At 35.6% G+C, this 13,039-nt stretch overlaps 1 long non-coding RNA gene across 1 annotated transcript; it reads right to left on the bottom strand.

The window, feature by feature from the left end:
- Positions 1-590: 590 nt before the first annotated feature.
- Positions 591-1,558, bottom strand: LOC122197029 (uncharacterized). The gene is made up of 2 exons (XR_006189810.2): positions 1,095-1,558; positions 591-961 (listed from the first exon to the last, which is right to left on the bottom strand). It is a non-coding gene; the product is annotated as an uncharacterized LOC122197029 (long non-coding RNA).
- Positions 1,559-13,039: the final 11,481 nt, after the last annotated feature.

Below are 13,039 nucleotides of genomic sequence, written 5' to 3'. Positions count from 1 at the left end.
TTGAAATATTTTTAACAAAAATATTTATAAAAGCAAAAAAAAATCAGATGTTTTTGGATTAATAAAACATGATTCGTTAAACGCGATTTCACGAAGTTCTATAACTCGGAAAATCAATCCATTTGTATTTTTGAAATCTTGAACTAAACTCTATTATTCACCATTTTTAGAAGAATATTTAAAATCGGGATCGATGATACACAAATCGAGAAAAACTTATTTGTAACATTTTAAATGTCACAAGTGAGACGTTACCCATTTTGATACCATAATTTACACATTTTGACTCAAATATTGAACCATGTATTATGGTTTAAAATACACAAATAATTTAAAGCAATACACAATACATACACAAATACATGTATAAATACATCTTATTACTCAAATGCTTACACTTTACCTATAACTAATGCAATATTTTTGTATTTGATTTTGCTGTACAAATAAGATTATCTAATAAACTATCAACTATACACACAATCCATACATCCATACACTCAATTGTTGTACAAACACTTGATTAAAAGCTAAAACCTTGCTTGCTAGCTAAAATTAAAGTACATCAAAACTCAAATTCAACCAAAATCTTCCCAAAATCATAAGAATACCTGATTTCTTGACTATATGTCTTACAAGTTTAAAACTCATACCTCTCTATCTTGATCAACTACCTAAGCTAGAAAATCATGTTATACAAAACCACACACTATAGAAAAATCATGTTATACAAAACCACACCCTAAAGCAAACGTGTTATAAATTTTTCTCAAATGAAGCTGTGAAACACCAAGCCCCATCTTTCCTTCACCTTCTTTGTTGATACCATGAACACACCGAAGTGTGTGTGTGTGTTTTTCCTCCAAAGGTCGACTACCTCCTTTCCTTTGCCCTACAGAATCAACACTATCGAAACAACCTCCACCACCCATTCGATGATGCTCCACCCTCATTCTTTCTCCTGCCAAAAACAAACCCAAACATTCATTTTTTCACCATCCAAAAAGAGAGAGAGAGAGAGAGAGAGAGAGAGAGAGAGAGAAGAAGAACCGGAAGCAACATGGGGCAGCTCCGATCCACTCCCCTACTCTTACCGGAGCAAAACATCCATCGCACGCTCCTTTTTCCTGCTGTCGAGAACTGCCGCCGGAGACCTCACCAGAAGCCGAAGGCGCTGCTTGACATGCTTCTACGGGACCCCTTTTCTGGCCTCGCATTCCACTCCATCGTTGCACCCACCGAGACCGATGAAACCTCGTCTAACCCCTTTCCCTTCGTAACACTTTAGCCACACCGCACCCTCGATCATAAACAATTAAAACACTCATCCGTTTCGCCCCTCGCTATCGGACGAGAATAGAGCATACTTCGGTGCTCTTCCCTTCTCTCCTTCGGCCTCGTCGAACCCCGGAGCGGCGATCCTTCTCGCGAACCGATCGATGAAACATGGTGCCGCCTGCAAGCCTTCGAGTTTTCCCTCTCGCTGTGTTCGTTCATGGGGTTCATCCGTTCGTATATCCCCTTTTCTTTGCCCTATCAACAAAAGGAAACGGGCATAAAAGCCCTAATTTCATTAAGTTTGGACCACTTAAACACAATCAGCCCCTCAACGAGATTCCTTTATATAAAAGCCCTAATTCATTTTGATTTTTCAAAATAAAAATATTAATGTTGAACCTTTTTATTCAAAACGAGTCATTTCCCCAAAACATTGGTGTATTTTAAACAAAATAGCCCCCTCCCATGGAGATTTCTTAACAAAATTAGTCTAATCCTCAAACATTAATTCATTTTAAGTCATTTTAGTCCCTCCCTTTTATTTATTTTAACCAAATCAATCCTATTTTGGTTAGTTAAATTACCTAGCAGCCCCCAATAGTTTAAATTCGTTACGAAACGGTCCCAAAAATATTTCAAAGTTCAAAAAATGTGACTTTGTGGTGTCTCACGTCAACCTTCCCAAAAGTAAACAAACTCCGAACAACTCGAACTCACGTGTCAAGGGTGAATGCTTTCGTCCCTATTTTATTATTTCTAATTATTTTGGGAAGGGGGGGGGGGGGGGGGATACATGTCCCTATATACTTTGTTTAAACAAAAAAATTATCATTTTATGCGAAAATAAAAACGGTCTGGTTTATAAAAAAATGTTATTTCACGATGTAACATGTTGTTACAAATAAACTATTATAAACTTTCCGTATACGTATTATGGTTATATTATCATGAAATAACTAGTTTATGCAACAAATGTTGCATGATACAAAAAGATATAATTTTTATGTGACATTGTATATTATAACAAGCACATTATAAAACTTTGTAGTATTTCAAGGATTTAAGCTATTACTATTCATGTATATTTATATGTTTAAATACATAAAGTTTATACTTGTACATATGTTCATTACTTTGAAAAATACATCATTATAAAAGCGAGTACATTACACTTTTACATGCATACCAAGCATATTAGACTTTTATAAACTTTATACAATGAAATTCATTATGCCTATTGACTTAACCACAATTAAGTTAGGCTGAGAGCTATTCACATACTTTTTAGTTAAGGGTCGTTAATCTTCGGATCGAGATACATATGTATAGATCTATACGGGGTTGACATCCCCACATGCGGTTGCTAGCTACAATCTCGACCGATCAATCGCTGTGGATGATAAGTGTCTACAGTTGTTACTACAACATCCAATAAAGCGTTGTAGGGGGTAAATTCAATCACATAACTCGTTATAGGACTCACTATAAACATTAACTATAATTTCTCTCTCTCTCTCTCTCACACACACACACACTCACTACAAACCATGGTCTTGGTTGCTTTCAAAACTATTTTAAGTATGGATTCACATATACAAAGATACATTTTGGCTTTCAAAGATTCTTTACAAATACAGTTTTCAACATGGATTTACTTATACAAAGATACATTTTGGCTTTCAAAGACTCTTTGTAAACACAATTTTAATTATTGTTATACATACAAAGATAATACTTTTTAGACTTATTAAAAGTATTAGTGTTGTTAGCAGAAAACCTGTAACTCTCACCAACCTTGTGTTGACCCTCAAAACTATAGGTATTCTCAGGAGATCACTAAACAGGCATTTAAGACAAATTGGATTACAAGTGACCTAGTTTGCTTGTTGTTGTATTATATGTCTATATGTTGAGGCAACTCATATACTATTATTATTGTAAAAACCTTGTATTCAAATATCAAGATGAAACATAAATGATATTTTGTTAATTGTTGTACTTGTGTTATATATTCAGTTTACATGTGATATATGAACTTAGTCACACAGCCCGGTGTGTTTCGCCGCCTCGGTCGGTGGTGTAACATAGAATTTTATCATGTAAACCAAAGAGATGAAATTAGAAAATCATACTTGCAAAAAGGTCTTTTCCAACCTCTAAATCAGAAATTCCCACCACGTGATTTTGGAGGTAAACCTCAAAGATTTATTCAATCATACTTGCATTCTGTTTATGTTGTTATCTATTCAAATAAAGTATACCAAATCAAGGTGGATCATATCATTTTGTTAAATCTAGATTCAAATCTTGGAATATGAAATAAGGAATAGATAAACACAAAGAAGGAACTCCACACACTATTGTTGTCCAAAACTGTCGAAGTTTGATGAACCAAAGACAATCTAGTACGTCTACTTTTGAGAAACAAACTAATTTACAAGAAAAATAATATCGTACCCGTTTGGATGCTTCATCTGATGTGTCATGTAAAGAGCAAATGGCATTAGTTTTATGGTTGTTAATAGAAAAAGGTGAAGTTGTAGAAAGGTTTGTTGGCCTTTGAAATGTACCACTTGTGATATGCTTTCAAAATGGAATTTGAGTACTATTAGGATTAGAGGACAAAGGTGTGATGATGCTAGTAGCATGAGTGGTGCATTCAATGGATAAAAGACTTTGATTATGAATGAAACAAAATCTGCACACTTTTTCATTTTTTTTGCTCACCAATTACAGTTAGCACTAATGTTTGTTGCAAAGAATCACACGACGATTAATGTTTTCTTTTATGTGATTTATCGGTTCTTAAATATTATTGATCTTCTTACAAACAATGAGATAACTTAAGAAAAAAACATGCAGATAAAGTTATGGCACCATTGGCTGAAGGTATGCTTTATACTAACTTGACTATTTAATTATTTGTAAATTGTAACTATTTTCAGTTGTTTATGCTAATTATTCGACTAATTCAACTCTTATGTGGTTTATCTTCGGTGACCTTGAGAGTGGTACCAATTTGAATCAAGAAGTCGGTGTCAAACGACCATCTGATACTCGATGGGGTTCTCCTTTTGCATCTTTATTAAATATCCAGACCATATATGCTTCCATTTGTGATGTACTTGAAGACCTTGGTAAATTTGATAGTGATCGTGATCGTAAAGCTGAAGCATTTTGTATTTTAAAGTGGTTAAAATCTTTTGATTTTTTATTTTCTCTACATTTGATGGTTGATATCTTGGGAGTGACGGATCATTTGAATAAAATACAACAAAGAAACGACCAAGATATCGTAAATGACATGAATCAAGTGAGTAGATCAAAAAAAGCAATACAAGAAATTAGCGATGTAGAATAGGAACCATTTTTAGAGAAAATTACTTTGTTTTGTGCTAAAAACGAAGTTGAAGTCATGGATTTGGAATATGCATATTATAATAGACACATTCGTGGAAGAGGTTCACAGGTTAATAATGTTTATTACACCCAACTACCACATTGACTTATAAATTTTTTGCCTTATATATATATATATATATATATATATATATATATATATATATATATATATATATAAAGCTTAACCACCTTCACCACTACCAAGTTGATGTATTTAAGGAGGTGATATATATATATATATATATATATATATATATATATATATATATATATATATATATATATATATAAAGCTTAACCACCTTTACCACTACCAAGTTAATGTATTTAAGGAGGTGATTGATATGCAACTTCAAGAGCTGAACCATTGTTTTAATGAAGTAAATATGAATTTACTTCTTTGTATTGCTTGTTTGTGCCCCCAATGAATCTTTCAAAGCCTTTGATTTAGATAAAATAATGAAAATGTCTACATTTTATCGGCAAGAGTTTCCAACATATTATGATCTTCTAATTCTTGAAGTGGAACTTCAAAATTACATTATAGATGTGCGAGAAGTGAACAATTTAATAACCGCTTGTTTGGCCCATTTAGCCCTTTTGTTAGGTTTAACCTAATTAGTTTCTCTCTCTCTCTCTCTCTCTCTCTCTCTCCCCCTATATATATATATATATTGTCTTTCCTTTCATTGTAATTGTACTCTTTATTTTCAATAATGAAACCCTAGCAGTATTTTGTTCATAAGTTTACACAGAAGATACAGTGACTATAACGACGTAAATTTTCAAAACAATTTTTCATTTTTCAAATAACATAATTATCATTTAAACATTCTCAAATCTCATGTTCAACAATTGTCATCAAATAAAAACATATCCCAAGATCACAAATAAAATCCTCGGTCTGTGTGTACGGATCATGTCGGCGCCTTCCCGCGATCGTCACTAGTACCTGAAATACATAACACATAACACTGTAAGCATAAATGCTTTGTGTGTTCCTCAAAATACCACATACAACACATATTAGCCACTCGAGGCTATAACTTTGTATGACCCTCTGGTCAAAGTGTCTCAGTGGGACCCTCCACTCCCATAACTCTGTGGACCCTCTGGCCCTAACTCTGTGAACCTTCCGGTCCTAACTCTGTAATATCTGAATCACACATAGCACAGAGTCACATAGATATCACATCATATATTAGCATACAACATACTCTGTCACATACTCTAATTGCCACTCTAGGTAAAGTTTAATGAGAAGATTCACCTCGGGTAACTCGGTAAATCTCGAACTCGGAAATACAGATCTGTCCTCCGCCTAATCACATAAAATAATTACTCTAATCAATACGGCTCTCAAAGGCTAGGCTATTCCCTCTCTAAGTTCTCTCAGGAGGGTAAAATACCATTTTACCCCTCCAATGGCTCAAAAGTCCAAACATTGACTAGACCCTAAAAGTCAACGAAGGTCAACGGTCAACTTTGACCAGACTCGTCGAGTGCACATAGGTAACTCGGCGAGTCCAAACGTGTCCTCTAGATCTATCTAAACCTCACTCGACTCATCGAGCGAACCTTCCACTCGACGGGTTACCACTGGTCATGAATCGCGGGGCAACCCGACTCAACTCGTCGAGTCCCCTTATGGACTCAACGATTCCTTCCATGGCAACACTCAAACAACCTTCTGAGGTCAGATCTTCTTCTCCAACTAGTAGATCTAACCTTCTAGCACTCAAAAGTCATGTAAAGGTTCGAACTTTAGGCCCATTCATCACACTATTATCTCTATATGCCAAAATAACCCTTAATACGATAACCTAGGCCCCAAAACTCATAAAGGATTGCATAAAGCTAAAGAATAGGGACTCTCTGGACCTCTCAAGGTCCATATATGATAATATTGTCACAAGGGGACATCACACACACTAGATATCTTACCCAAAAGTGAAGAGAAGAAACCATAGATTCATGAAATCTATTACTCAAATGAAGATAAACATGAATCCTTACCTCCCACAGCAGCTCTGAACGAAATGATGGAAGATTTGAGTCCCACAAGTCAGCCTAGCTTGAAATCCTTCCTTCCCTTTGCTAAAACACACCAAAGAATGATGAATTAGCCCTCCTCTTGCTCTACAAGCCTTCTCTCTGCTCTATAGGGTTTCTCAGGGGTGTAGTGGCCGCAAATGAAGGCCATAAAGGCCTTTAAATATGGCACATGCCCAAAGATTTAGGGTTTCTGCCGCCAGCACAGACTCGTCGAGGCACCTAGCCGACTCGTCGAGTCCATTCATTAATCCAATCACCGAATCGCGATCCTACTCGATGAGTCTAGGCGTCAACTCGTCGATTCCCTCTCTTTAACTCAAAATAAAAGGTTAAAATAAAATACCTGGGAATCCGGATGTTACTATTCTTCCCCACTAGAATCAGACTTCGCCCTCAAAGTCTCGCTCTGCAAACAACTCAGGGTGCTGCTCCCGCATCTCCAACTCCGGCTCCCAAGTCAGCTCGAACCCTCTCCGATGTTGCCATTGGACCTGAACCAGGGGCACCTCTTTGTTCCTTAGAACCTTAACATTTCGATCCCGGATCGCGATCGGTCTCTCAACATAATTCAGGCTCGCATCCACCTGAATATCCTCCAGCGGCACCACCGCCAACTCGTCTGCTATACACTTCCTCAACTGAGACATGTAGAAGGTATCATGAATCTGGCTCAACTCCACAGGTAGCTCCAAACGATACGCTACTCTGCCCACCCTCGCGGTCACCCAAAACTGACCAATGTACCGGGGTCCTAGCTTGCCTTTTCTCCTGAATCAGATCACTCCTTTCCAAGGAGATACCTTCAGGAGAACGAAGTCTCCTACCTGGAACTTGAGCTCGGATCATCGCGTATTCGCATAACTCTTCTGACGACTCCGAGCTGTAAAAAATCTCTGTCTGACCTGTTGTATCTGCTATGTAGTCTGAAGCACTATCTCGGTGCTACCCATCACTCGCTGCCCTACCTCTCCCCAACAAATAGGGGTCCGACACCTCCTCCCATGCAACTGTTGGATTAGTGTCTAAGTCCATAACTATTTTGGTATGTACTTGACCCGATGGTGCATGGTCCTTTTGGGTTGCCTTCACCAAAGCAACTTGATTGGAGAAATAAATAGAGAGAGAGGTTATTATGATTTATTAATATGTTATAAGAATAATATATTAAAGGAGAAATCATATTTGTTTAATATTGGTCAATAATTAATTAAGAATTAATTTTGTGATCAAGTGTAATTAATTAAACTAGAGGGGCTGAATTGTAATTATGTGATAGTTACAAAATAAGGTAAGGATTATCTTATATATATGGTGAACGAATTTGAGGTGTAAATCTCTTAGAATTCGACTAGGATAAGGATTTCTAGGACTTATCTTATGGTTGCTTGGTGGATAAGCAACTAGATAAGGATAAGGACTAAAACCCTAATCTTTACACCTATATAAACCCCCTAAGGCTTGTGAATTCGAACAACCCTTCCCAAAAGGTCCTAAGGACGAATTCTAACCTCCCTCCTCTCTCTTTATACCTTCTCCACTTGCTTATGGTGTTTGTAAGCCATTAGAGGAGTGACACTTGTGACTCTCAGCTTTCCAAGGTCAATTCAAGGAGGAATTGGATTGTTATTGCTATATAACAATCAAGGTATGTTCTTAAACCTAATTACATGTGAATTCTGATTTCCATATGCTAGAATTAGGGTTCAAAGTCTTGGATTCAAAGTGTGTACAATAGAGAAACCTAGATCCAAGCTTTAGGGTTTGTATGAGCACATAGGATGTCTTATGACCAAAACCCATCAGTGGTATCAGAGACATGATTGGTTTCTATTGTATTGATGCTTGATGTAACTGAAAATCGTGTTTTGGCCTCACTGTTCGACCTGACTCGGCGAGTCACTCTTGGACTCGGCGAGTCAGCCCTACTCGGCGAGTTCCAGAGGGTGACTCGGCGAGTCGGTGCGTCAGATAGTGCTTATCTCGGGATTTCTTGCTGTTTTTGCATTGGGATAATTACCTTATCATGTTAGATTAATATTAATCGGATTATATGATATATTTGACTATATTTTTAATCTAATTGAAGATATTTATCAATTAATAAGATAATTGTTTCCTTATAAGATAATTGATTAATTATTTTAAATAAATTGATAAATTATTTTGCAAGAAATCATCAAATATGGATAATTATGTGATTAAATGTTAATTTGAATTATTTGTTATTTGATCCTTGTTGTTGTGAAAAGTTTCATATTTGGCCCTTTAGGTTTTATAGTTTAAATTTGAACCCCAAAAGTTTTATTGTTTTGAAATTTAAATAGTTGAAACCCTAATGTTTTGAAAAAGGTTTCAAAACTTGCCCTCAAGTTTTGGAATTTAAATTTTGATTAAATAGTTTAATTTTGATGCATATTTAAATTCTAAACCCTAATGTGTTGAAATGTTTCAAAACTTGCCCTCAAGTTTTGGAATTTAAAAGTTGATTAAATGTTTAATTAGGAATGTTAAATTCTAAAACTCTAAGAAGTTTTGAAAAGGTTCAAATCACACCCTTATGGTTTTATTAATTAATTAAGGTGTATAATTAAAAGAGATTTAATAAATCCATTAAAGTTTTTGGTTTACAATTTAATTGAATTAAAAGTATGATTGTTAAATTAAACCACCTAGTATTTTAAAAGTATAAAAATACACCCTATACTATATATAACATTAAAGGTCTAACATTATATATATGTATGAGTAAAAGTCAGTCTTACCGTTAGTAGGCCTCATTCACGAAGCTGGTCTATAAGGGATGTTTAAGGAAATTGCCTATAAAATGGCGATTGAATGGGTATCCACTCTTACCCACCGCACTCTTGACTAGTGGAGGGTCGTTAGCCGAACGGGTAGGATAGGACGAAACCTTCCATTATAAGTATAATGAATTATAAAAGTAACTAAATGTTTTTCAAAAATTCCCAATCTTAGTTACTTAGGCAAAAGTGAATTGATGCAATTCCATGAAATTACACTTTGTGCCCTTGCGAAGACGTTAGTGGAGCGTGTGTGGTTTACCGGCACACTAAATGGGTCTAAGCAAAGGTAGCAAAGGGTGACTCAATGTTTGTCATAGTTCGGTGGAGCGTGTGTGGTTTACCGGCACATCGAATAGGTGACTGTAACATGTGAGGGCACCATGTAAGTTTGCATGGTTATTCACACCCGCTTTGTGATCCTCGGCATCCCAGTCACAAACAAGAGGGGCATATCGAGATTTAAACATGCCATTGAAAGTTCAATGAATCTCAAAGGATCTAGGAGTTTTCATAGATTTAAAACTTAAATTCTTTTTCGTTTTTCGTGGTGGAAATTAGTGAATCGTCATTCACTTACCTTCAAATGTTCTGCAATTTGGGTTACGGCATCCCTCTCCCGAGTTGTAGAATATTGTGTTGGGTCCTAGCCTTGGAATTTCATTTGGGTGATTTACCAAGGACTCAATCAATCAACTAACTTGAATTCGTTTTCTCCCGTTTTGTAGATGTCAAAGTTCGACAACTATGGTATTCCCAAATCCCGTGGAACAAGCATTCCACATGAAGATGATATTCCACGATTTGATCGAGGATCAAGAAATCATGCTTCACTTCCTCCTCCTCCTCCAATTATTCTCCCTAACCCACAAGATTGTAAAATTGAAAGGTTCAATATCACTCAAGCCCTTTTGGCAAGTAAACATAAAGAAGGAAAGTCGGTGTGTGCACACGTCCTAGGGATGAAGTCGCGCATTGATAGACTAAGAATGATGGGATCCGTTGTTAGTGAAGAGATGGCTGTTGATTGGGTTCTTCAGTCACTTCCCAACTCATATAGTGACTTCGTAAGAGAGTACTATATGACGAACCACAACGTGACCCTTATAGATCTCACCTATATGCTTATTGCTGCCGAATCAGCAATGGTTTGGCGCAATAGAAAAGCAAAGTTGATTGGTGAATCTGCCTTCAAGACCTCTATGGATATAGACAATGGCAATGAAAGACGTGCAATGATCGAAAAGTTTGATCATAAGAGAAAGGCGATGTCTGAAGTAGTTCCATGTGTTGTTCCAAAAGAGTCAATTTGCTTTTATTGCCAAGAGAAGGGGCATTGGAGACGAAGTTGCCCTAATTACCTAAGAGATCTAAGAGATGGGAGAGTCAAAGGATGAATGCGCTTTAGGTAAAAATCCACTATCTAACTCCATTAAGTTCCTACTCATTGATTCTTGATACATGATGTAATAAGATTACATTTGAGTGTTTTGTAGGGTCGGTGAAAAGAAAGGAAGCTTGATAAGAGAGCAAGATGAATCTAATCACAAGAGATGGATCTCGATCGCATGGACTTGAAGATTAGATTTTGAGCTTAGAAAGTTATGATAGAGTTGTTAGAAATTTTCTTTTGAAATACATAGTTTTCAATGGATTTTGCATTGTAAGGACAAATGTTTTCCGCTGCTTTTATAAATAAAAATAAATTTTCGTATTTGTTTATCTCCTTGCAATAAAATCGTTATGAAAATTGGTGTTTGAATATTTCTACAACAAATGGATATGATTCTTATTTATGGTGTTTATGGAAAAATCGCGAATTTACCAAATAGGGAGAGTTTCTCATCGCCCAAAGTTTCAATTGGACAGAAATTTGGAATCACGCAACTTGGTTGCACGATTAATGAGAAATTTCATATTTGGAAATTAGACAAATTCATTGACAAAAGTGTCAAGTGAAGGACTAAGAGATCAAGCACACAATGTTGCGTGTTGATCAAGACCACCATAAGAGTAACAATGATATTCGTCATGATTTACTAAAGGTTTAGTAAATATGATTATACTTACAAGATTAAGTGTAATTTTGAATTGATTAAAGGGTTTAGATCAATAGCAGAACGAATAAGAAGAATCAAGTAGGCAGAAAGATAAAAGTTTCTCCATTCTAAGAAGATGGGAGAGTACCTTTTATGCTTTATGATAGGTCTTAATGATTAAGAACCATATCTCAATTGATCCTCTAAGTGAGTCTTAGTACAATTGTATGTCTAAGAAGAGGAATCGAGAATTAAAGAAATGGTTAAATCAATAAGTCAATCATACTTCATTCCAATAACAAGTCTTAAAGTTAAGATTGTGACATTGAGTGAAAGGTATTAAGAAGGTTTGTAACTTTCATTAAATATGGAAAGTTGTGATGTCTTGGATAAGACAAAGACCAACTAGGACCAATTTATGAAGTCTTTTGATAAAAGCCACACTAACTCTTGAATATTTGTTTGTCAAGAAATGGCTTTTGACAAGAGAATCTTATATGTCAAGGAGTCAGTGGGAGTCTTAATGGTCTTGAAAGGTTTCAAGAAAAAATCAAATAAACCTTATCGATCATCACTAGCACACGAGTTGAGGTTTACAACCTATCGTGTTGACATTATTTTGATTCTGTGCCAATCCAATCGAGTTAATTATGCATGTGAGTTCTATGAGTTCTCATTTTGAACGCATAAAAGGCAAAGCACCTTAATCAATGAAAGGTACATTGATAGGAAAGGGTGAGCTGCTTAACTACTTGGAAGACATGGTGAGCAGCTGTGCTACCATAAAGGCAAGAAATCGAGATCAAGAAAGTTCGATCCATAAGAGATTGAATTTGTCATAAACCTTGGTTTTGACAAATTCACATGGATAGGAATAAATACACTGTTTAAATCTAAGTGTCATAAGATTTCCTCCTTCATGAAAATGATTGTGAGGAAATGCTTTCACTAAGACAGATTTTAAGAAGATAGTGATTGTAAAATTGCATTCTCGAATTCAATTAGGGTTACGACATCCCTTTCCATAATTTGAATTGTGAGGTTTGGCAATTAGTCTTAATTGTTTAGACACACATATGAACTATAGAAGGAAAATGTGTATAATATCAAGAAACATTGATAAAAGATTATCAAAGCACTAAGTATTAGAAACATGAACTTAAGAAATTCAATAAGCATTGTTTTTCTGAAAGTTAAGATGTTTATGAATACATGTCGAAGCTAGTGGGAGCATAAGTGTTATGTTTTATAATAATCATCAAGATAGTGGGAGCATAAAAGTTATGATTGTATGATTATTAAGGAAAGTATTGCAAGATTAGCAATATTAATTATAGAAAACAAGAGTCATACTTTGCAAAGTCGCAATAGTTGAAGAGTTGTTTTGCTATAATTAAGGGAGAGAATATTATGCTTCATTTCAAATCTAAAGGTTTAGGTTGAGAAATGTTAATAAAATTTAGT

This window comes from Lactuca sativa, chromosome 3 (genome assembly GCF_002870075.4).
Source record: "Lactuca sativa cultivar Salinas chromosome 3, Lsat_Salinas_v11, whole genome shotgun sequence".
Taxonomy (NCBI): domain Eukaryota; kingdom Viridiplantae; phylum Streptophyta; class Magnoliopsida; order Asterales; family Asteraceae; genus Lactuca; species Lactuca sativa.
The sequence above is the reverse complement of the archived record's forward strand: the minus strand, read 5'-3'. Positions and strand labels throughout refer to the sequence as shown.